Raw genomic sequence first — 24619 nt, 5'->3', positions numbered from 1 at the left:
CAGGGGTAGCCCCCGATTAACCCCAAGCGACCCATTCATTGGCTAGCTGGTATTCTATGAGATGGCTGGCCTTAAACAGCTCTGCCTACTAGGAGCCGTGCTAACTTAGCTAAAAGCCAATTAAATGGCCTCTCTCTGAGACTTGACTCGGAGGGTGAGGAAGGAATGGAGCGGCCACTGAGGAGGCCTGATTCCATGAGCAAATAATGCCTTTGTGGCCTCTAGGCTCACTTCCCATTCCTGTGTGGATCCTTCCAGTGACTACCTTTCCTTCACAGAACTCGAGTAGCAGGCTTTCCCTGTGTTATCCACTCTCACCCCAGCGTGGAGCCTTGCTCCAGCCACTTCCTCCTAGAGGCCCGCCCAGACTATTGCCTGCGCGTTGACTGCTGACTATGGGCTGGGTTGGAAGTAGCTACATTCACACAACACATGCGGCCACCCTTGTCATTATTTGCCCTCAAGTCAGCTTTCACTGAGTTTTGTGCTACCCCTTGACGAAAAGCTGCCCCAAACCAGGTCACAGTCCGGTGAGTTTTCTGATCACAGGGTCTGGAGGCCACTCTGTTTTACTTCCTAGTGCCTCACACGGTGATCCACGTAAGGTAGGCGCAGCGTAAGTGTTCAGATGAGTTTGGTTTCAGTTGGCTCCACTCTGTAGTCTCTATTCTGGTTTTGCGCTGTGACCTTGGTCACGTTTCTCCTCTTCTCTGGTCCGCAGTCCCCTTTCTCCAGTTTAGAACATGGCTACCTCCATGACCTGGCATAGCCGATGAAGATTTGGGGAGGTAGGAAAAAAGTGGGGCACTGAAAGGTGGTTGAAATTCGGATAGGCTGAGTAGGGAGGATGGGCATTGCAGATATCAATAAGTAAAGAGCTTCCCAAAGGGACAGGAGCATGCAAGGTATGTTTGCAGGGGGTGGGTCCCTTGGAAGCTAGATGACTGGTTCTGGCTGGCGAGCCATGGGAAAGTCCAGGATAGCAAACACAGGATGGACAAAAATCTAAGCTAGCCAATGTAATGGTATTGGTCACAGGGCTGGCCGGCATGGGGAGGGAGGGGAAGGTAGGATTGTGGATGATTCAATAGCTTTTTTTTTTTTTTTTGAGATTTTATTTATTTATTTGTCAGACAGAGATCACAAGCAGGCAGAGAGAGAGGAGGAAGCAGGCTCCCTGCTGAGCAGAGAGCCCGATGCGGGGCTCGATCCCAGGACCCTGAGACCATGACCCGAGCCAAAGGCAGAGGCCTAACCTACTGAGCCACCCAGGTGCCCCTCAACAGTTTTTTATTTATACTTTTCTGTATCTTTGAAAAAAACATTCAACATGTACTTCTTATGGTATAGAGAACATACTGCTTTTTAAGTATTTCATGCTCAGATGTTTGGAGTTTTTGCTGGTTTTAAGCTGGAAGAAAAGTTCATGGGATCCAGATGGAGAAAGGGGCATGGGAGTCAGACGAAGTCCACTCTAGGGATCCTGTCTGTTAAGTGAAGTGACACATCCTTGTATGTATTCTAGCTCAAGTCCTAATTCCCGCTAATGCTGGCTTTAGGAAGCTCTTTCTGAACAAGAGCTTCCCAAAATAAGTCTGGGAAACCTTTGCCTAGGACTTTGAGGAACATGCCATTAACTGAGAATAGAACTTAAACTGTTAATGGCAGCAGGTGCTCATTTACCGATGACAGTGTTGGGCCTTTTCTGTTGTCGCTATGAGATTGCCCCATAGCCAGATGTTAACTGGGACTTGGGTGATTACTCTGTGCCCACAGGTATATGGCTCTGACTTATTTGCCTTAGCTTTTCATTGCCCTTTCGTGTCCTCTTTGCAGGGAAAGTGATTCAGGACTATGTCGAAGCTATGTCTTCCCTATCATCTGTCAGACACAGAGTCAGGAATAAGTGCCTGGCTGATTAAACTGAAGTATGTAGGGGGCCTGGGTGGCTCAGTTGGTTAGGCTTCTGTCTTCGGCTCAGGTCACGATCTCAGGGTGCTGGGATCAAGCCCCAAGTCGGGCTCCCTGCTCAGTGGGAGCCTGCTTCTCTCTCTCCCTCTACCTCTCCCCAACTTGTGCTCTCTTTCTCATGCTCTCTCTCTCTCAAATAAATAAATAAAATCTTTAAAACAAAACAAAAATAAACTGAAGGATGTGGCTGACTTAGCACCATTTTTTCACTTACTCTACTTGCTGAAACTTACGTCTCAATACTTCCCAAATTTTCTCTACTCTAGCTGCTATGCTCCCCTGTCCAAGCCTTTTATTTTTACATTTTTTGAAACTTTTAATTCCAGTTAGTTAACACACAGTGTGATATTGGTTTCAGGTGTACAATATAGTGATTCAGCAATTCTATATATCACCCAGTGCTCATCACAACAGGTGCCCTCCTTAATCCCCATCCCCTATTTCACCCATCCCCCCACCCCCTCTCCTCTGGTAACCATCACTGTGTTCTCTATAATTGAGAACTCTTTCTTTCTCCCTCCCTTCCTTCCTTCCTTTTTCTTGCTTTCTTTCTAAAAGATTTATTTATTTATTTATTTGACAGAGAGAGAGAGACAGTGAAAGAGGGAACACAAGCAGGGGGAGTGGGAGAGGGGGAAGCACGCTCTCCGCTGAGCAGGGAGCCCAACACAGAGCTCGATCCCCCCACCCTGGGATCATAACCTGAACTGAAAGGCAGGCGCTTAACGACTGAGCCACCCAGGCGTCCTGAGAGCCCATTTCTTGATTTGTCTCTCTCTCTCTCTTTTATCCCTTTGCTCCCCCCCCCTTTTTTTTTTTTAGTAAATTACACATATGAGTGAAATCATGTGGTATTTGTCTTTCTCTGACCAACTTACTTCGCTTAGCATTATACTCTCTGGCTCTATCCATGTCCTTGCAAATGGCAAGAGTTCATTCTTTTTATGGCTGAGTAGTATTCCATTGTATATAGATGCCACATCTGTTCATTCATCCGTTGATGGACACTTGGGCTGCTTCTGTATCTTGGCTACTGTAGACAATGCTTCTGTAAACATCAGGGTACCTGTATCCTTTTGAATTAGTGTTTTTGTATTTTGGGGCTAAATACCCAGTAGTGTGATTGCTGGGTGTAGGGTATTTCTATTTTTAACTTTTTGAGGAACGTCTATACTGTTTTCGAGAGTGTCTGTGTCAGTTTGCATTCCTACCAACAATGCACGAATGTTTTTCTCTGCATCTTTGCCAACACTTGTTGTTTCTTGTGTCCAAGCCTTTTTTCCCCCCAGTTTTTAAAAAATTTTAAAAGATTAAAAAAAATTATTTATTTTAGGGAGAGAGAGAGAGAACAGGGGGAGGGACAGAGAGAGAATCTCAAGCAGACTCCCCACTGAGCGTGAAGCCCTATTTGGGGCTCGATCCCATGACCCTGAGATCACAACCTGAGCTGAAACCAGGGTCGGACACTTAACCAACTGAGACACCCAGGCGTCCTCTTGTCCAAGCCTCTTAATGAGTTTTTTTTTTTTTTCCTTCTGGAGCACCTTCTCTCTCATCTCCCTTCCTCTCTTCCCCTCATTCTCCTGAGTCCTCAAGCCCAGTGAAAATGCCTCCTATTCCTCTGCAGCCTTCTATGGTACCTCCCCCAGCCTTGTCCATCTTTCCAGCTTCGAGGATCCATAGCCCTTAGAGTCTGTGCCTTGCACATAATTGCTCTAAAGCAGAAGGCGTTCTGGAAGTTCATTCTGTATCCCAAGCCAGACTGTGAACCCCTTGAGGACCGGGGCCAAGGTGTCTTTCTTAATGTTCCCAGGATCTCTAGCGGGGGCGGGTTCACAGGAGACAGTCAACAAACACAGGGGCTGGGACAACCATAATCCGTGCTGAGCCCCAAGGGCTTGTTTGTGTCTACAAGCCCAAGAGAAGGTAGAAATGCAGCATCATTTTCCTCACAGCCCTGCTCACACGACCTTCTTTGTTTTCTTGCCTGGAGGGGGCGGAGCAGAGGAGCAGGCCAAGTGTGCAGAGCTGTCTGACACCCCAGCAGCTGTAGAGAATGCTCGCTTGTTCTCCCTGTCATGGGCCAGAACGGCCCCACAGCACAGCTTCTTCCTGCACTGGGGTTAGCCTGGTGGCCTCTGTCCTGTTCCTGCTTCTCAGGGAAGTGGCGCAGCCTGCTTCTCTGAAGCCAAGCCTGGTATCTGATTCCAGGGAGGGAAGGTGCAGGCGCTTCCCCTTGTGCAGGTACCAATCTCAGCTGAGGAGACGACGAGGAGTCCTGTTGCCGTGGAAGTTCCAGATGGGGGTTGGGGCATCTTGGGGCTGAGGTTAAGAGGAGCAGAGGGGCACCTGGGTGGCTCAGTGGGTTAAAGCCTCTGCCTTCAGCTCAGGTCATGATCTCAGGGTCCTGGGATCGAGTCCCACATCGGGCTCTCTGCTCGGCTGGGAGCCTGCTTCCTCCCCTCTCTCTCTCTGCTTGCCTCTCTGCCTACTTGTGATCTCTCTCTGTCAAATAAATAAAATCTTTTAAAAAAAAAAAAAAAGAGGAGCAGAAAGCCTCATTTGTGGCCTCTGAGCCAATAGCCCTGCACTTGGAGTAGAGAACTTGATGCAAGTCCCACTTGGGCCACTAAGATGTTGTGCCCTGGGCAAGACAGTGTTCCTGTCTGGGCCATGGAGCATGTTGGTGGTGCGACAGGAACCTGAATGCAAGTCTCTCCACTCCAGGTCCTTTGCTCTCTCCACTACTGCACAGAAATACTTACTCCTTTCAGTACTTGAGGTATTCTCAAGAATAGGGGCTTTCTTCCAGAGATGTGCTGTCAGGGGTCTACCCCTGACATAATTCCATAATTCTCCCACATTTCCTTCCTATAGGTATTTCCTTTTAAGCCTCTGACTCCCTTGGGGCTACCGGACAGTCTGTGTTCTTCGACAGCTGCAGGGAGAACCTTCCCAGAGGAGGCGGGGACATGCGACCCAGCAGGAGACAGGAGAGTTGATGATGCCATGATGTAGCCTTAATCTTCACTGTAAGAGACCAGGCCACTCTTGGGAAGACACCCCACCCCACCCCGCCCCGTGAAAGGGACCATCTCAGAGTAGCACCTCCACCTGGCAGTGAGAGGCCTGATAAAAGAGGGTCTGTGCACACCTGCCATCTCTGTCTCTGCCCTTTCTCCATGTCGAGGCAGTCAACGAGAGGACAGCGAGAAAGAGTGCTGGTGTGGAGTGGATGGGTCCAGGCTGCATGTGTTTAGGCAAGTCCTCATGGCCTCAAATTCCCCATCTCTAATATATTTTTTTAAGATTTATTTATTGATTTGAGAGAGAGAGAGCACACGCATGCACAAGCAGGAGGAGAGAGGGAAAGGGAGAGAGAATCCCCAGCAGAGTCCATGCTGAGCAGGGAGCCCAGCGCAAGGCTCAATCCCAAGACCCCGAGACCACGACCTGAGCCCAAACCAAGAGTTGGACATTGAACCCCCTATGCCACCCAGGCACCCCTCCCCCCATATCTAACATCTGTGTGTCTCCTGGCACTAGCCTTCTGGACTATGATCACATGAGGCAACCTTGCCAGGCTGGAGGCCACATGTTCAGTCGGGGCAGGAGTCACTGACTTGGCGCTAGGGCCCGTGGCACGGGAAGGCATCTGGTACCACTGGAACTGCTGCTGCTGAGATTAGACAGTGACGTTTGGCACCGAGGCCATGCCCAAGGCCTGTTTTAGCAACACAACTAGTTAATATTGACCCTGTGACACGAAAATGGAAAGCGGAGATGACTACTTTAACTCCCCCAAGAGGGTCAGAGTTCACCAGGTCTTGATAAGATGAAATGTAGTTTTGCAATGTGGAGGTGTGTCATTAACAAATCAGTTGTTTAGGGGTAGGGAGAAAGGAAAACAGGATGAGGAAGCCTTCATGGGCAGTTTCCCACTGCTTTCCTGAGGCCACTGGCTGGCCTGCATATTCCTCTGTTCACTTTTTTAAAAAATTAACATATAATGTATTATTTGCTTCAGGGGTACAGGTCTGTGAATCATCAGACTTACACTTTTCACAGCACTCACCAGAGCACATACCCTCCCCAATGTCCATCACCCAGCCACCCTGTCCCTCCCCCTCCAACCCCCAGCAAACCTCAGTTTGTTTCCTGAGATTATCATCTGTTCACTTTTAAATAAATGGATACTTACATGCTTGAGGCCTATAGAGAAGACAATGCAAAGAAACACACCAAAACATCCCCCACGACATTCTACAGAGATGGCTAAATTGTTCCTCGTTTGGATTTTTCATACACTTTTCCCATTTTCCACACCGTCTGCAAGGATCCCATATTGCTTTTATAATTATAAAAGGGCAACGTATTAGAAATAAACTATTTTTCTGTGACGAGTCCGAAGGAAATTTCTGAATCTCCCAAGGACCTCAGACCTTTGTGTTTTGCCTGCTGAACATTGTGTCATCAAGAGAAGTCTGTCAGGGAGAAGTTACTCTTTCTGAATAAACCCTGATCTAAGCTTGTTTCCTTATTGATTTGTGTCCATGAAAGCAGAATGTGGTGGGAAAAATTCCAGTCATATGAGATTTCAGGATTTTTTTTTCTAAGTAAACAAACACTTAATTGCTCTGAGTGCTTTCTGTTTGCCAGCTCTGTGTACCATAGTGGCGAGGCCTGGCTTGGCCCAGAACCGGTAGGTCCGAGCACAGGACACTCTGCTAAATGATTACGTGGGAGCTGGAAGTGGCAAGAGCCAGGTCTGGAGGGACTAGGCCTTAGAGTTTGGGAGGGGGGGGCAGATGACAATGCCATTATTATAATAACCACTGCTCATTCAGCACCAATCATATACCAGGAGCCTCCCATGTCTGAGTACAAATCCTTGCAAAACTGTGTGATAGACATTAGCTAGCTACCCTTTAGGGATGAGGAAACCAGGCCCAGGACAGTCACCTTTCCAAAGCTTCAGAGCCAGTCAGCGGTGGGCCTGGCTTCAAACCCACGTCTGCCTGACTGCCTCGCATGTGCTCTTCCCACCATGCCTCTCAAGAGATTTAGGGTTTTGGACAAAAGAACAGAAACTTCCACAGGGTACATGAGCTAACAAACAAGATGCATGCAGCCTTTACCCAGGACTGAGGGTCTTGGGAGGAAGAGGCAGCCCCAAGTGTAAACATGGGCGAGTAGCTACAGGCAGGATCCTGGTGCATCAGCCCTGACCCCAGGACTGGGTGTGTCTGCCCTCCTCAGCCCTGGGGTGACCCAAAGTGGCTGATAAGGCCATGATGGGGAGGTAGACCTCCTTTGAGATTACTTCTGGCCAGTCCAGAGGGCCTTTTGTCTGCGGACTGCTGTGAGATGGGAGGCGGGGGGCATTGTTGAGGAGAAAGGAGCTGGAACTCGAGGTTGTGACATCAAGGCCTGTGGGTGAGGAGAAATTGGTTTCTGGGTCTTCTTTAAGCCCAGTGAATGAAAATAACCACTAAAGGAGTCTTGTGGCTATTTAGCTCTTTTATTGGGTTAGTAGAGCTAATTTCTGAGTCTGAGGCAGCAATTGTCTCTTTGGGCTCATAGATCCAGTCCCCACAGCCCTTAGGACTGGCCAGGAACCCCACTTCCTCACCCACTTCTCCTGGGAATCTCTCTGCCTATAAACTATAACTGGAGAAAGCTCTGTCTGCCCTCCTCACCCAGGAAGGCCTTCCTTCCAAGAATGAATGTCTCGGAGTTGGACTTCATCGGTTAAAGTTGGTTTCTACTTGTTTTATTTTCTTAGGAGAAAAGATGTGTATTTTGCGGGGAGAGGCTGAATTGTGGTATGTGGTGTTTAAAAAAAACAAAACAAAACTTTTTTTTTTTTTTTGGGTCCTAAGCAGCCGAGTTGTTTGAAGCCCAGAAGCACCTATTACAGAAATGGCTTATTTTGTGGTTCTCCAGGATTGTGGCTAGAATATTTTTGGTTTCCTGGCAAAGCCATATAGAACCTTGAAATCTGATGGAGATGGTTTCAAAGTTGCCCAAACTGAAAGGAGTGGTTGAAAGCAGAAACTGTGCTTTCCTCCCTCTGGCCCTCTGGTCTGTGTTCCTCCGAGGTTCACAGCGGTGTGGACGGTCTGCTTCCGACATGATAATGATAATCATGATAATCACCTGTGTTTGTATAGCGCCTTACAGTTTACAAAACACGTTCACATACGCGATCGCATTCAGTCCTCGTGGCTACGTTTCTAGCTCGGCAGGGGCAAGGAACCCTCTTTTACAGAAAACTGAGGCTCGGAGGGTCAGAAGTAGAGTCAAGGTTTTCTGACTCCAGACCGGAAAACGTGGGGAGGTTTACACCCAGTTTAAGATGTGGACCTGCCAATGTCCCGAAATGCAGATTCGCTGTGACGGTTGCAGGCCCAGCAGAGCCAACCTCGTTAGGCTTCCCCGCACAGTGGGGCTTTGCTTCTATGGCCTTCTATGGCTGCTGTCTCTGTTTGGTCTTTACATTTGCCCTATGAGGTGGCAGAGTAGTTAGATGCTATTAGCCCCATTTTACAGATGATAAAAACAACGTTTTAAGAGGTTGGGTGATTCGCTCAATGTCATTTTTTTTTTGGTTCTTCGCAAAACAAGTATGTGTTGGGTGCCTCTTGGAGGTACATAGGGGACTGGGGTCATAGCCGGTGACTGGGGAAGGAGGGACTAAGAAGAGGGAACACAGTAAGTGCTCACCAGCTCTGCTGAGTGGGAGCCCTTGAGGAGAGACCCAGGTCGTGGCTCTCTTTGTATTCACCACAGCAATGAGAACAAGAGGGGCTCAGGCCAATGTTCCAGAAAAACTTCATTATCCATGTAAATAATGATGATAATTGTTACCATTTATTGCATTCCTGTTACCTAACAGACTGTGGGCTGGGCATTTTACATGGCTATTTCTAGTTGTCATAGTAGCCCTGTGAGTTAGTGAGTACTTACTCCACTTTACAGATGAGAACACTGAGGCTCAGAGAGGTCAGTCACTCATATCCCAAGTCACCCTAGGATTAAAACCCAGATCTGTTTGGGGCACCTGGCTGGCCACTCAGAACAGCATGCAACTCTTGATACTGGGTTTGTGAGCTCGAGTCTCATGGTGGGTGTAAAGATTACAAAATAATAATAATAATAATAATAATAGGCTTTTAAAAAAAAACCCAAACCCAGGTCTGTTTGACTCTAAAGCCAGAACACTTTCCACTAAACTATACTGCCTGTTTATGATAATGGACTCTGAGAAACTCATGGACAAGGATGGTGCCAGTTAGTTTTGGGGGGGCTCATGGATCCAGTATGGAAATTCTGGGCTGGGTGGACAGGACCACAGCTCTAGAGAGACCCCAAAATGCAGTGAGCCCCGCTATGGTAGCCGTGCATGATGAGAGAGCCGGGCGGGCTTCTGTTCATGGGCCCTGTATCCAGCCAGCCTGAAGTCCTCAGGAGCCAGTGACTCAGGAGTCACAAACATGAGTGACATCATCTCACAGAACTCCTGAGACTCCCCAGCCTGCTTCCCCGTCCCCTGCCCTGCTATATTAGTTTTCTGGGGCTGCCATAACAAATCACCAGAAACTAGATGATTTGAAACAACAGATGTTTATCCTCTCACAGTTGTGGAGATCAGAAGTCCAAAATCAAGGTGCTGGCAAGGTTGGTTCCTTCTGGAGGCTCTGAGGGAGGTTTCCAAGCCCCTCACCTAGCTTCTGGTGGCTGTTGGTAACCCTTAGCATTCCTTGGCTTGCAGCCATGTCGCTCTGCCTCTGTCTTCACCTGGCCTTTTCCCCTGGGTGTGTCCATGTGTCTTCCTCTTCTGTCTGGTCTCCTTCTGCCTCATTCTTATCAGGACACCTTCTGCCTCATTCTTATCCACCTGTCACTGGATTTAGGGCCCACGCTGGTAATTCAGGGTGATCTCATCTCAAGATCCTTCAATGAGGTACATCTTCAAGGATCTTTTTTCCAAATGAGGTCACATATATATGTTTTGGAGGTTAGGACATGGACTATCTTTTTAGGGTCCACTGTTAAGCCTACTACGCCTGCCACCCCTTTTTCCTCTTGGAGTTGTCTGAGACCTTTGGGGTCAGTGCTCTCACTGCAGGCTTGGCCTTTTGCCCATGCACCTGCCTCTCCTCTCCAAGAAGCCCGTTGGGCCTTATGGTCAAGTGGGCGTTGGCCCCCCGTAGAGTGGCAATGGGGGGTTTTTGTATAAAATGCATAGAGCCCTGGTGTTAGCTGCTTTTGAACTTTGGAGGAGTAATTCCCACCTGGAACATGCTGTCCTTGTTGCGTATGGCGTAGGCAGGAGAGGGGGTATCCTTGGCATGACAGGGCTCCAGGGGGCAGCCAGGCTGTTTGTTTCCTGCCCGACGGCAGCTGGCAAGGCCCTTGACCATACGGTACCCTCTCATGCCACCTCCCCCCGACTGACCACCCCCCAAACATCTGCTCTCCTCCTCTGCCCAGATCTCCTTATACTTTCTTATACTTTCTGGCTGCCTCTTAGAATTCCTCCTTCCTCAATGCCTCTCGCTTGTCTGGTCATTCTCTCTCTTCCCTCCATGGTGGAAAGTCTTGTTTTTATTTAATGGCACTAACTTTTCCAAGGGATCAGGTCTATATTTCAAGTAGAGTGAGCTCCCCTGTGATACTTTGCGTGTGGCCTTTGATGAATAGCTGTTGGAGGCCCATTGGCTGCTCACCCGGCATAGGAAGGTGTGGGCTCTGGGCTTCATCTGGGACCTGAGGTCTCTCTCCTTCAGAGGCCTGAGGGCTGTAGGGAGAAACGAAAGCCCAGGAAGTGGGTGACTTGTTCCTAAATTATCGGATGGCTGTGCACAAGTCACTCACTTCCTCAGTCCTCCCTTTGTCCTCTGGAAAACCAGAGTGTTGGGCTGTTGTTAACGACTGTGGAAGGTCCCTTTCAAGTTGAACCTTGTGTGATGGCCCAACCGCCCCCAGGTCTCTGAGGGATCATGTCTGATAATGGGAGGCCCTGGACCAACGGAAAAGTTCTCCCTGTGCCTGGGGTTGGTCAGAGACACCGTTCCTCCACCTCCACCTCCACAGGTAGTACCCCTGAAAAACCAAACTCCAGGAGGGGCCATGCTTGCTTTTCTCTCCAAGGAGTCTTTGTGAGAACCCCACTTCCCTAGGATCTGGTTCTTCGGGACCAAGAAAGACTATTCTAGAGCCCAGTGAGAGGAAAACAAGGTAACCAAACATGTATGTGATTTATGTCACTGCAACATCACGAGGACTGTGAGCGCGGCCCAGAACCTACCTGGAAGGTGTTTCTTTCTGGGGAAGCTGCCAGCCACACCCTAAGGAGGCTGGGATTTACTTCATAAAATGACTAATTAGTCCTGAAGCTGGAGATTTCTATCTGCTCGCCATGGCATCGTGATTTATTCATGTGAGCCTGGAACACTTGTGGGGGGACTGGGCCCTTGTTTCCTGTGGCTTCCACGTGATGTGCAGCCAACTGTATTTTTCCAGAAGGAATAATTTCTCAAATCTAGCCTGCTTGCCTAGTCACTGCCAGGACGCCTGCAATTGGGGCACTTTCCTGGGTCTGCAGTCATTTTAGAAGGAATGCATTCTTATCTGGCTCTGTTCCTTCTCTGGCAATGTAGGGTTGGGCTAGATAGTATCTCTGGGTCTTCCACCCCTTAGGTTCCTTACTTTTAAATTCTTGCCCTTCCCGAAGCAAGCCCTTCTGTTTTCCTAAGGTATTTGCTTCCATAGGGCTGCTGGCGGTAATCAGAGACATCCCAGCTGCTTGGAAGCCTTGCGCCTGGCTTCATTTTCCTGCCAATCACTAACTCTCAAAGGCACCTAGTGTAGTTTAAGCTGCTAGTTTCTGGTCTTTTACAATTACACAGATTTGCTTAAGGTCTTCCAACTTGCAGCTTCTAGCCTAAAATCTCAGTAACGAAGAACGAAGTCTCAGCCAACGGGGACTGTCCAATCAAGCTTTACTCCACCTCCGTATTCCCTCGGAGTGCAGGAACTGGACCTGGGTCACTTCGAAGGACATTTGTAATTTTACTGTGACTGCCTCCTGCGCAGGAGGGAGAGGCTCCTTACTGATTTCGTTGCCACCTTGTGGATCGGCTAGGGGTGGGGATGGCAGGAGCCTCTGGCCTTTGAGGTCTAGACCGTAAGCGGCTCTGTGATGGTTTTGCTTCTGTGTGTTGTTCTTTTTTGTCTATTTGACGTTAGAATCACACCAAAGACACAATTTATATCCCATTTTTCCCAAAGACATTATGATGTAAACATTTTTTTCTGTCACTCCCTCAGTATATATATATATGCTGTGTGATGTTGCAGATATGATTTCTAACATGAGCATGTTTAACTTTAATAGTTGAAAAAGGAAACTATCCATAAAAAAAAAGAATGCGTTGGAAATTTCCTGCCCCCCTCCTCCTAAACCTCTCTAGCCCCTCCTCAGAGGTGACCACTGTTCAATTTCTATGTATCCTTCCAGAAATTATCTATGCATAGACAAGCATATATCTGCACATTCTGTAGTTTTTAGAATGTAGTTGGGATGAGACTGTACATATAGGTGGGATCAGAATGTGGTTCTGCAATTTGCTTTTTCGTTTTGTGCATTTTCCCAGATCTCTGTGTGTTTGTGTGTGTGTGTGTGTGTGTGTGCATGTGTGTGTGACAGAGAGAAAGAGACGTTCCTCTTCACAGCTACTTGTACTGCCTGTTATGGATGGACCGTAATGACTTTAGTGTCCTTGTTGGTAGACATTGGAGTTGCTACCACAACGAGCATCCTTGGACATCTGCATATCTGCCTATTTCGTTTACTCACCTTCTAACTGCCAAGTGTGTTTTCAGGCACTGAGATTCCGCAGTCAACAGGACAGACTCTTGTGCCACACTCATACAGGATAACTGTCAGATAAATTCAAAGTAGAACTGTTGGCTGATTGACTTGCTCCATTTATTGAGTGCATATAAGCCACATGGAATATAGGCATATCTTCTTTTATCGTGCTTGGCTTTAGGATGCTTTGTTTTTACAAATTGAAGGTCTGTAGCTACCCTGCCTCGAGCAAGTCTGTTGGCACCATTTTTCCAACACCATCTGCTCATTTCATGTCTCTGTGTCACATGTTGGTAATTCTTGCAATATTTCAAACTGTTTCATTATTCTTATATCTGTTATGCTGATCTGCGGTCAGTGATTACTACTTACTGCAAGGTCAAGTGATGGTTAGCATTTTTTAGCAATAAAGCCTTTTTCTTATTTTTTTAAGAGTTTTTTTTTTTTTTAAGATTCTCTTTTATTTATTTATTTAACAGAGAGAGAGCAATCACAAGTAGGCAGAGAGGCAGGCAGAGAGAGGGGGGAAGCAGGCTCCCCGCTGAGCAGAGAGCCCGATGCGGGGCTTGATCTCAGAACCTTGAGATCATGATCTGAGCCGAAGGCAGAGGCTTAACCTGCTGAGCCACCCAGGCACCCCAATAAAGCACTTTTCATTAAGGTAAATATGTTGTTTTTTTTTAAGACATAATGCCATTGTTCAGTGAGTAGACTAACAGTGTGTTGTAAATATAACTTTTATGTGCACTGGGAAATTGAAAAAGTGGTTTGATTTGCTTTATTGCAGTGCTCTTAGAATTGAACCTGCATTATCTCTGAGGTGTGCCTGTAATTTGTTGAATGTTTGATAAATCAGTGGCTGCCTGATACTCTCTCCCCACCCCCCCACCTCTACCCCCTCCCCCCGGTCCCTGGCCACATTATCATCATCCTCTCCCCAGCCTCCCACTGGCTGAAGGGCCATTTAGTGAGGCTTCCGGAAGGTTGTGACAGCATTCATGGGTAGTGAGTGGTGACTGTAATGTGTTTGCTAGCACTTTTAAGATTCCTTAGGGTACAGCTTTGCAGTGTGTCCTCATAGCTTGTGTAGGAGACTCAGATGGACTGGTGTGCACTTCACAGAAGGAACTGGGGCACAGAGGATTAAGATTGAAACCAAGGTTGGTCATGGGACTCTCAGCTCCCCACAGAGCTGGCTGGGGACAAGGCTGGGATGAGGACCCAGGAAGAGGGGCTCTGCTTTCTGGGACTTCTTAAGGGAGCACTCAGACTTTCTGCTCTTTAAGTTAAAACATCTTTGGAGCACCTGGCTGGCTCAGTCAGTGGGGCCTGTGACTCTTGATCTCAGGGTTGTGAGCTCAAGCCCATGTTGGGTATAGAGATGACTTTAAAATAAAAACTTTCTTAAAAAAATAATCAACTACAGCATTTTAAAACTGGCTGCTTAAGTTAGTTTTTTTCTTTTCACTTACAATGTGGTGATAGAGTTTTAAAGGACTTGTGGTTCATGAATTCCCTTTGTGCTGCGCTGTGCAGTGCAAGGGCCACCAGCCATGCGTGCTGATTTAAATTCAAATGTAAAGTAATTAAAATGAAATAAAACTACAACTAAGTTCCTCAGGCAGCATTTCAGGCGCTCAGTAGGCCCACATGGCTAGCAGCTAGCCTGTCGGACAGTGCAGTTACAGAACATTCCATCATCCACAGCGCTGGCTTAGAGCATTAATAAGGCTGTAGCATCAGCTTGGATGTCTGGGGAAGGAATTTTTGAGATGGTCTTCATTTTCCAGCTGTATAGGTAGGGAAAAGGAGGCTCACAGATGGGGAGAGACTGGCTGTCCACAGTCACACAGCTGGACGTGCAAAGCTGTAGTGAGAGCCCGCCCTCTTCCTGTGTTTCCTCTGCTCCAACCTGCCCCATTTTTCCTGAGGACCACCCCCCCCCCCCACCCCTTCGCTTGTGGCTTCATCTATTCCCTTGCCCTGACCCCTGGCTGAACCAAAGGGCTCAGATCAGGTGCCTTCTGCCAAGTAGCCCCAGGTCTGTGTTCTCGCTCTGTTCCCAAGACCAGGAGACCACAGAGTGAGCCAGCCACCTCTGCAAGGCAATGCTGTTCCCTGCAGATTCTCTCCCCAAATTGCAGGCCTCCTCTTGAACCCTCTTCTGACGAGGTCAGGGCAAGCATCCACAGTTTATAAACAAGATTACAGGAAGCTGGGCCGCTGCTGTGCGCACAAGCCCACCCCACCCAGCAATCTGCCCTGGGACGGACGGGTGCTGAAGAATGAGAGCATGTACAGTTTGTCCTCATGGATGGGGTCCGACTGGAGATGTCAGCAAACTGACCCAGTGATTTCACATATGGGGGCAAGCATCCCAATTAGAGACCAAAGTCTTCTGTAGGGACTTAGAACGATTAAAGTGCAAACTGCAGGGGCACCTGGTTGGCTCAGTCAGTTAAGCATCTGCCTTCAGCTCAGGTCATGATCCCAGGGTCCTGGGATTGAGCCCTGCATTGGGCTCCCTGCAGAGCAGGAAGCCTGCTTCTCTCTCTGCCTGATACTCTGCCTGCTCGTGTTCTCTCTCTCTCCAATAAATAAATGAAATCTTTTTTTTTTTTTCCAAAGAGTTCAAACTGCAAGTCAAGATGATTGAGAAGGCAGCCAGTTCCACCTTGGTCTTCATTTGTCCTCTGGGGTTAAGGGAATGCTGAGTAGCCGCTGGTTAAACCTGAGAAACAAATGGGGAACATGGTCATTTTGAAAGGGTCACAAATGCATTTACCCCATGCCTCATAGATTTTTAACCTCTACTCGACCTCTCACTCCTAGAAACTACTATTTAGCTGGGGAAATTGACAGAGGGTACTACGCAGTCAGTAACTGGTGTTATTACTGGTACTAGTAGTTAGTAGTAGTGATACTGCTGTCACTACCACTGCTGGTAGTAGTACTAACTAGTAATAATAGTTATCAACTGCTCGTATGCTCTGCCTATTTTCCCAACTATAGTTGTTGATTTTAGGAGCAGTAGAGATAATAGTAAACAGGAAGACGTGAGCTAAAAATTATATCCGTAGGCAGTCTTTAGAGACGGAAGGAATTGTTCTTTCTGATATATCAGGGTATTCCTCTTAAGTGTTTGCACTAGTGGTTCTCAAATGTTGGTGGACGTTGGAATCCCCTGGAGGGCTTGTTAAACCACAGAGGCTGGACCTGACCTCCAGAGTTCCTGATTCAGGTGGTTTGGGGTAGGGCCTGAGAATCTGCATTTATCACAAGTTTCCAGGTGATGAGGAACCTCCTGATCTGGGTGCTCTCAGGGGCTAGAGAGGACTCCCCTTGTTTCTTGGTGGCATAGATTGAAGTTTCTAAACCCCTCCTGTGAAGATCCTCCTACCCATGCCCCACGTTGCAAAGCTGCCTAGAACAAGCCTCTGTACCACCTGGAAGAAAAAACACTATTGTCATTACTAACTGAGGCTGTGTTTCCGATTTTGAGATGTAACCACCAGTAAATGTTGAGCTTCTAGAATGTGTCTGTCTTACACTGGGTGTGGTAGGTCACACTGATGAAGTGTAACCTTGCCCTGCCCTTAAGAAGATTAATCTAGTTCGAGGGTGGGAAAAAGACAAACACGGAAAGAAAAGGGCACAAAAAGATTATTAAGTGTACTCAGCTTTGGAGCTGACACATTCAGAGGCAAGGATCCCCAGGGGTTGGCATGGTCAGTGAAGGCCTCAGGAGGAGTTAGAACTTGAATTTCAGCAGAGGTGGGAGCTGAGGAGGTAGGAGTTATCTCAGGATAGACAAAGAGGGCTAGTGGAAGCCTGGAGGTGGGAATGAGTGTGTTGGGCTGTGCCTGCTGGGAAGCCAGGTAGCATGGGGCCAGGTGATGAAAGGGCCCTGGGGCCTGGCCAAGGTGCCCAGGCTTGATGGGAAGGGGGAAACAGGTCTCGAGCAGGGGAGAATGGGATGATATCAGCATTTCTGGAAGGCGGACGTGGGGATGTGTGGGTGGAGGACGGCGGGCAGGAATGCTGATCAGGAGGTGGTGTTCAGTGTATTTGTGTGTAAAAGTCTAGCTCAGGAGGGTGGCGGGTATGAAGAGAGTCTAGCCAATTCCATTCAGAAAATGTGTACTGTAGACCTACTGTGTGTCCAGCGCTCTATCAGGTGCCTGAGGGTACAAGGATGAGTGATGACTGGCTCTGCCTGAGGACCTCACAGTCTCTTGAGAGAATTCCAGTAAAATGTGCTGAATGCCATGAGGAGGTATGCTCTGGAGTTGAAGACAGGGGACCATCCCCTATTCAGGACACAAGGAACATTCTGAAGGAAAGATCTGTAGTGACGGAGTACATTCCGGCTGCCTCCCCTGTGTTCCTTTTGAGCTGATATTTGCAGACTAAAAAAGGGGTCCTGCCCTCTCCCCCCCATTGCCTGGAAGGCCCTTGGTGACCCTGTGGCTCAGTGGCCTGTGCCGACCCCCAGGGAGTTCACCCCTGTTTGGATAATTACCATGCTCTGCTGTGCTGGTTGGGGGGTGTCCATTCAAGTGTTTATTTTCTCTCTCTCTCTCTTTTTTTTACTGTTAAAACAACACAGGAAATTTTTAAAGGAAAGTTTTCACTGAACTATTCATCACCCCAGCACATTTTTGCATCTGTGTTCTCTACTGTGTTTTGGCCATACAAGGGTATTTCAAACAGAACAAAAAACGATAACCAAACTGACATACCACTTGCACATGTTTACTTGACATTATTTTATAACACATCAGCCTCCTGTTTATCATGTTAATGTTGGTGTGTACTCTTCCATTGCATCCGGGACAACTTGGAGCCACTGCAGTTCCTTAGCGGAGGAGGGTTTTTTTTTTTTTTTTTTTCCAAAGATTTATTTATTTATTTGACAGAGAGAGAGAACACACAAGCAGGGGAAGTGGGAGAGGGAGAACCAAACTCCCTGCTGAGCAGGGACCCTGATGTGGGGCTCGATCCCAGGACCCTGGGATCATGACCTGAGCTGAAGGCAGACCTTAACTGACTGAGCCACCAAGGTGCCTCCGGAAGATGTTTTGTTTGTTTCCAGCTTTTCCTTGTGTGTGAAGCTGTATTTTTTCTTTCAAAGTCTCTTCATACCTGCATTCCTAGAGAAGATTTTACCTGGACTCAGATCATCTGATTTTTTGGTTCCACGTCTGTGGCTAGTTAGCAACGGGACCTCAACTCCTTGAGCCTCAACTTCCTGATCTGTAAGATGGTGAAAATAGTGACTGTACAGGGTGCTGAGATAGGACCCAGGACAGATGTGTGTGGAAGTGTTTCATAAATACCTACTTCTTTAATTGATATCACCCAGTAAAGTAATGTGAGTATTTTTATGCTTCCTCTTTTTTTTTTCAATCCCTTTAAGTAATATAATTCACCTACCATACAATTCAACATCTAGAGTTACACAAGTTAATGGCTTTTAGTATATTTAGAGTTACAGCATCACCACAATCGATTTTAGAACATTTTATCACCCTAGAAACCCTGTTCCTGTTAAGAATCGTTCCCCAAGTCTCCCCATTCTGCTAGCCCTAGACAACCATGAATCTAATTTTGTCTTTATGGATTTGCCTATTCTGGTCATCTTATATAATGGAACCATACAATATGTGGTGTTTTATGACTGGCTTCTTTTACTACTCATAATGTTTTTTAAGACTCATTGTCTTGGCACCTGGTACATGTTGGGCACCTGGGTGGCTCAGTTGTTAAGCGTCTGCCTTTGGCTCAGGTCATGATCCCAGGGTCCTGGGATCGAGCCCTGCATCGGGCTCCCTGCTCAGGGGGCAGCCTGCTTCTCCCTTTCCCGCTCCCCTGCTTATGTTCCCTCTCTCACTGTGTCTCTATCTGTCAAATAGATAAATAAAATCTTAAAAAAAAAAAAAAAGACTCATCCATGTTTAGCATGCATCAAAAACCTCATTCCTTTTAATTGCCAAATAATATTCCATTATATGGATATGACACATTTTATTTATCCAACTGATGGTCATTTAGGTTCTACCAGATATACAGTGCTAAATGGCATTTATCAAACACTCCTGCATGTCCCAAGCTTTTGGATGTGCCAGGAAGTAGGACTCTTGGTCTTTTTTTTTTTTTTTAAGATTTTATTTATTTATTTGACAGAGAGAAATCACAAGTAGGCGGAGAGGCAGTCAGAGAGAGAGAGGAGGAAGCAGGCTCCCTGCCAAGTAGAGAGCCCAATGTGGGACTCCATCCCAGGACCCCGAGATCATGACCTGAGCCGAAGGCAGAGGCTTAACCCACTGAGCCACCCAGGCGCCCTCTTGGTCTTACTCTTGGACACTTCTCAACATTAACAGCAAACCACTGAAATTAGGTAACTATTAATAGACCCATCAGAGAACTGTTCCAGGGAGTTAGGAGGAATCCCAGACAAAGTAAGCACATGGCTTCTAGGATAATACCTCTGCCTTCCTTCCTAGCACTAACTTTATCCAGGGCTGGGAGATCAGGGGAAGGGCTTCAGGAGACAGAGAAGGCTGCCTGGAGGAGGGGGCTGCCAAATTTCTATCCCCTAAAGAGGGATAGAAAGCTCTGGCTGGAACTAGGAGGACCTCTTGGACAGGTGTAAGCAGGAGACAGGTTGCCATGATAGGATTGCTGAGGGAGAACTTGGGGACATTGGGTTGGCCACATGGTGAGCTGAGGGGATCTTATGCCTTCCCCTCATTTGGGGGATATGTGAGAAAGGGTCGTGTGATCATGAGCATGAGGAAGTGGGGATGGGCCCACCCCTGTTTTTCAGCTTTTGAGCCTCCTGCATTTTCAGTGGCTACCTGGAGCCAGGCTACTAGTTTGCACTGGGCTCCGTGTGGGTGGGAAGGAAGAATAGTCTCCACTTCCTTCTTGGCGACCTGTGAGATTGATGTAATCTGGACTTGGCCTTCTCCTCCCCCAGCTGCCTGGCCTTCCCCATGCAGGCGCCAGGTCTGGGCTGTCTGAAACCTGAGGCGTGCTGGAGATGAGAGAGACCTGGGATGCCGGTCAGGAGACCTGTCTGGTCCTGGATCAGTATGCCTGGGAGAACAGGGGACTTGGGCAAGGCCATTCCCTCTGCGGGGCCTCAGTGGCCCCATCTGTAAAGTAAGGGGTGATGGTGAGAAGCTCCCTTTATTTCCATGGCTCCATGAGGTTGCCAAGTTTTATTGAACACGGGGAGATCTCGGACAATTTCCTCGGTTCGCTCTGTCCTGCTTTGGGGGGTTTGTGGCTTCCCTTGAGGGTCCTGACATAGGGACAGCACATCCTCAGCTGGGGAGTGTCAGGGGCTGTCATGTATTGTATAAACCAGGACATAAAATGAGGAGAGAAGTTGTATTGGTGTCTCCTGCTCCCTGATCAGTCATCCTGAATGCCTGGGGCCTCTGCTGCTAAGAGCTGATTCTCTGACTCTGGTCTGTTTTCAGTAAACTGGCAAAAGCTGTATGGGTCCAATTCGGGTTGGTGCAGACCTTGGTGGCAGGTGCTGCTATGGTTTTTTTTTTTTTTCCCATTTTATTTGAAATAATATACAAGAATATAGTGTGCAAAATTTAGGGGCAACATCATGAAGAAGTATAATGAACTGAAATCAATTTTACAGCTGTGATTCCTAACCAGAAACACCACTTAGTAAGTAACATGAAAAGCCATGATTGTAGCTCAGAGTAAAAGTGTGTGCGCTCTCACCTCGGACAGCTAGAGGGGTCAGGGCTGGGTGAGGGGAGCCGGGTGGACCCGCATGGTGGGCTGGGATCTCCCAGTGTAAGTTGGTGCTGAAGCCCTCTTGTTGGGATGCCAGGAGAGGGCGCAGGCAGAGCCATGCTGGGCAGGCTGGTTTTGCCCACACTGCAGAGATTTACGTGGGCTGGGTCTGGTTCTACTCCTGGATCCAGTCCTTGTGTTCACTTCCCTTCCTTTGTGGGCAAGATAATTTCTTGTTTTTTTCCCCCCTCCCACCTCCGCCTTGGCCATCTGTCTCCCAGTGTTTGCTGTTGGCCTCAAGCATGAGGGACTCTGGGCAGATCGGTACAAGCCCGTTCCCTTCGTGGGAGGGCATGTGGCTGTCCTCCCGCCTCCCGGGCTGTTTCGGGCATCCCTTTCTCCATCTTCTCCAGCACCTGCATAGCTTTCCCGAGCTGCATGTGGTATTTCTGGACGGGCAGCTGGGATTTAGGTCAAGGGAGGATAATGTTTCTGCTCTTGTTTCCAATATCTGTGGTGACTATGTTTACTAAACCCCTGATCAAAACACATGGCATCACACACACAGCCTGAGAGTAGGACAAGTGCTTGCAATTGCTGCTATTTGGGGAAATCTAGCTGGATAATTTGCTGTGAGCTGACTGGAACCCGTCTTGCTGAGAGCCTCTTAGCTCCTCCAGTACCACAGGTAGGAAGATCCCTTGGGGGTGGGTATTGGATTTACTCCGAAGACATGTCTTTTTCTTGGTATAGACAAGATCTGAAGCGCAGGCCTTAGGCCAGAGCAGGACAGCAAAAAGTCCAGCCAAGCTCTTTGGGCTTAGTTTTCCTGCCTGGGAGTGGAGCTCTCTGCTAGTCACCTTCCTTACACACTTAAGTGGTGGGAGGATTAGGTAAGAAAGTGTTTTGAAACCCTCACCTACAAGGAGTTATGGGAGTAGAAGGAATTAATGTTTCAAAGGAAAGAAAGAGAAGTCATCATGATTTTGGCCCTGAAGCCAAGAATGTGAGGTCAAAAACTTGTGGCTGCTGAAAGGGAGGGTGTGGCTTTCAGAGTTATGTCTTGGGTTGTGTCTTGGCTGATGCGGGAGGCAGTTCTGCCCATGCCCAGTGCATTTGTGAGACCCTGGAAAAAGAGCCTGTATGCACCCCCAGAGCCTGTGCCGAACCTTGGAGCCTACCATGTGATTGTTTTGATCAAAGCTGAGGGGAAGACCCCACCAAACCGGTCAATAGAGACTCTGACTTTGACCCCATGCCAATGGGGCAGTAACAGCTTTGAAAGCCTATACCCCACGAAGGAGCTCCAAACCCTCAGAACATTCTACTGGTCTAAAAAGCTGTCTCATCCAAGCAAAGGTATCAGCATGAGGCCAATCATGGGATGAGAATGATGATTTTTTTTTTTTTTTCCAGAGGGGAAGAGTGTCAGAAGGAGAGAGAGAGAAAATCTTTAAAGATTTTATTTATTTGTCAGAGATAGAGCACGCACAAGTGGGCGAGCGGCAGGCAGAGGGAGAAAGAAGGCTTCCTGCTGAGCAAGGAGCCCAATGTAGGACTTGATCCCAGGACCCTGGGATCATGACCTTAGCCAAAGGGAGACGCTTAACTGACTGAGCCACCCAGGAATCCAGAGAGAGAGAGAGAGAGAGAGAGAGAGAATGAATCTTAAGCAGGCTTCGTTCCCAGTGCAGAGCCTGATGCAGGGCATGATCTCACAGCCCTGAGAGCATGACCTGAGCTGAAATCAAGAGCTGGACTCTCAACCAGCTGAGCCATCCAGGTGCCCCAGTGATGATAATTTTTTAGAAAATGACTTCCCTCCCCCACTTTGAGTGAATGGCTCTAGGTGTTGGTCATCAAAAGTTGCTGATGTTACAGAGAGAGAGACAGCCATGCATGTATATACCTCCTGATGGAAGCACCTATGCAGTTTTGCCAGAAACTCAAACCTCAATCTGATCAAATGTCTAGACCCAGCTTCTACTTTGTAGGAAATACAGGGGATAGAGGAACATGTTCAGCAACACTATGGTCAGCAACATCCAGAACTGGAAAACTCTGCCAGGCACAAGACCTAGTATTTTCAGCAAATGAATTTTAAGAAAAAGAGAGAGATGGAAAGAGAGAAGTGTGTGTGTGTAAAGTAGGGTAAGGGGAGGAGAGGAGGAGACCTATAGATTAAAAGATTTAAGGACATTTTCAATCAGTTGCAATGTATGGGCCTTATTTGGATTTTGATTTGATGAAACAAACTTTGAAAAATCCTTATGACACCATAGGGGAAATATTGGCACCAACAAGATATTGATGATAACTTAAGAATTATTGTTATTTTGAAAAGTGCGATAGGTACTGTGGCTACAGTTCTTTAAAAAGAGTCCTTGCCTTGGAGACACACATACTGAAATATTTACAGATGACATAAAATTATATCTGGGATTTGCTTTGAGATACCCCAGCAGAGTGAGGGTAGGTAGGCATGAAATGAGATGGCTATGAACTGATAATTATGGAAATTAGAAAAATTTGGTTTTAATGAGATTGGACAAAAGCTTTTATGAGACTGCTTAACCCCCAAGTTGATTCAGAAACCTTATTCAGAAGACGTGCCACAAAGTCTTGGTGTCACAGGTGTTATTAAATATTTGCAAACCAAATGAACTCCAGTACAATAGAACATGAAATAGAATAGGACAATGTTCTGGGTTGGCACAAAGTAGTAGTAATAATGAGAGTAATTAATATCGATAGAGGATCTACTGTGTATTACATGCTGATCTATGCCCTTTGTTCATTGGATCATCACAGCTCTATAAGGTGGATCCTATTATTCTGAAATTTTTTAGATTACAGATTAATTTAAGATTTACAAAAAAGTTATAAAGATAAGCACAGAGAGTTCCTGGATACCTCTCACCCAATTCCATCTGATTCTAATGACATCTTGCATACCCCTGGTATATTTTTCAAAACTAAGGAACCAGCATTGGTACGTTATTATTAAGTACACTCCAGACTTCCTGTGGCTTTCACTAGTCTTTCCATTAGGTTCTTTTTTCCATTCCAGGGTCTCCTCTATGATTCCACTGTGCATTAGCTGTCATGTCTCCTTAGACACAGAATCACCTATTGAGTTTTGCTGGAAATTCAAACCTGAATCTGAGCAAACCTCTAGACCCAACTACTAACTTACAGGAGATACAGGGGACAAAGGAACTCTGGTCTGTGACTATTTCTGTCTTTGTTTTTCATGATCTTGAGGAGCTAGAGGAGTACTGATCAGGTATTTGCAGAATGTCTCTCAGTTTCGGTTTGTCTGATATTTTCCTGACATTCTGGACTGGAGGTGGGAGGGAAGAATGCCACAAAGGTGAAGTACCCTTCTTATCACCTGCTAGTAGGGGGTACCTGGCATCAGCATGAATTATCACTGGTGTTTTTAATCTTGATGACTCGGTTAAGATGGTGTCAGCCAGGTTTCTCCACTGGAAGTTCACTGTTTTTCCCTTTCCATGCTCTGTTCGTGAGTCACTGAGTCTGGCCCACACTCAAGGGGAAGGGAATTTGGCTCTGTCTCATGGAGAGGGGAGTACCTCTCTGTATTATTTGGGGTTCTTCTGTAAGGAAGATGGATAACCTTATTTTAAAGATTAGGGAACTGGCACAGTGGCAAGCTAGCTCACCCAAGGGATAAATTCTCCATGGGCCACCGCAAGCCGTGTCTGTTTAACTTTGTGAATCCCCCAGCTCCAAGCTTGACCAATTTCCTGTGTAGCCTGGTTGCCAGATTGACCATAAGAATCACTTTGGCTCCTAGTTCACCCTGACATTTGTCACCAGCTCCCAGGGTAAATCACGGAGTCCCATAGGCTAGAGATAGACGGGAACGTAGAGTCCATCTGACCTAGCGATTTTCAAGCTGTGCTCCTTAAAGCCATGGCTCCCCCGCCCACCGCCCAGGGCCACCACAGGGGAAAGGGAATGGGGGATTGAGCATGT

The 24619-nt window shown here is 47.4% G+C and overlaps 1 protein-coding gene across 7 annotated transcripts in view; it reads left to right on the top strand.

Moving 5' to 3' along the window:
* Positions 1 to 24619, top strand: part of DAPK2 (death associated protein kinase 2) — a 116645-nt gene that overhangs the window by 19318 nt on the left and 72708 nt on the right. Inside the window, exon 1 of one of the 7 annotated variants that reach the window (XM_080809313.1) lies at positions 1139 to 1272. The exons of 4 other annotated variants lie outside the window; for them this stretch is intronic. The gene's annotated coding sequence lies outside the window, so the exon portion shown is untranslated. Of the gene's footprint in view, positions 1 to 1138; positions 1273 to 21048; positions 21306 to 24619 lie in introns of those variants that run through there. 2 more of the 7 variants (XM_080809312.1, XM_080809310.1) reach the window with 2 other exon arrangements.

Source organism: Martes martes (assembly GCF_963455335.1).
Source record: "Martes martes genome assembly, chromosome: 7".
NCBI classification, from domain to species: Eukaryota; Metazoa; Chordata; class Mammalia; order Carnivora; family Mustelidae; genus Martes; species Martes martes.
The sequence above is the reverse complement of the archived record's forward strand: the minus strand, read 5'-3'. Positions and strand labels throughout refer to the sequence as shown.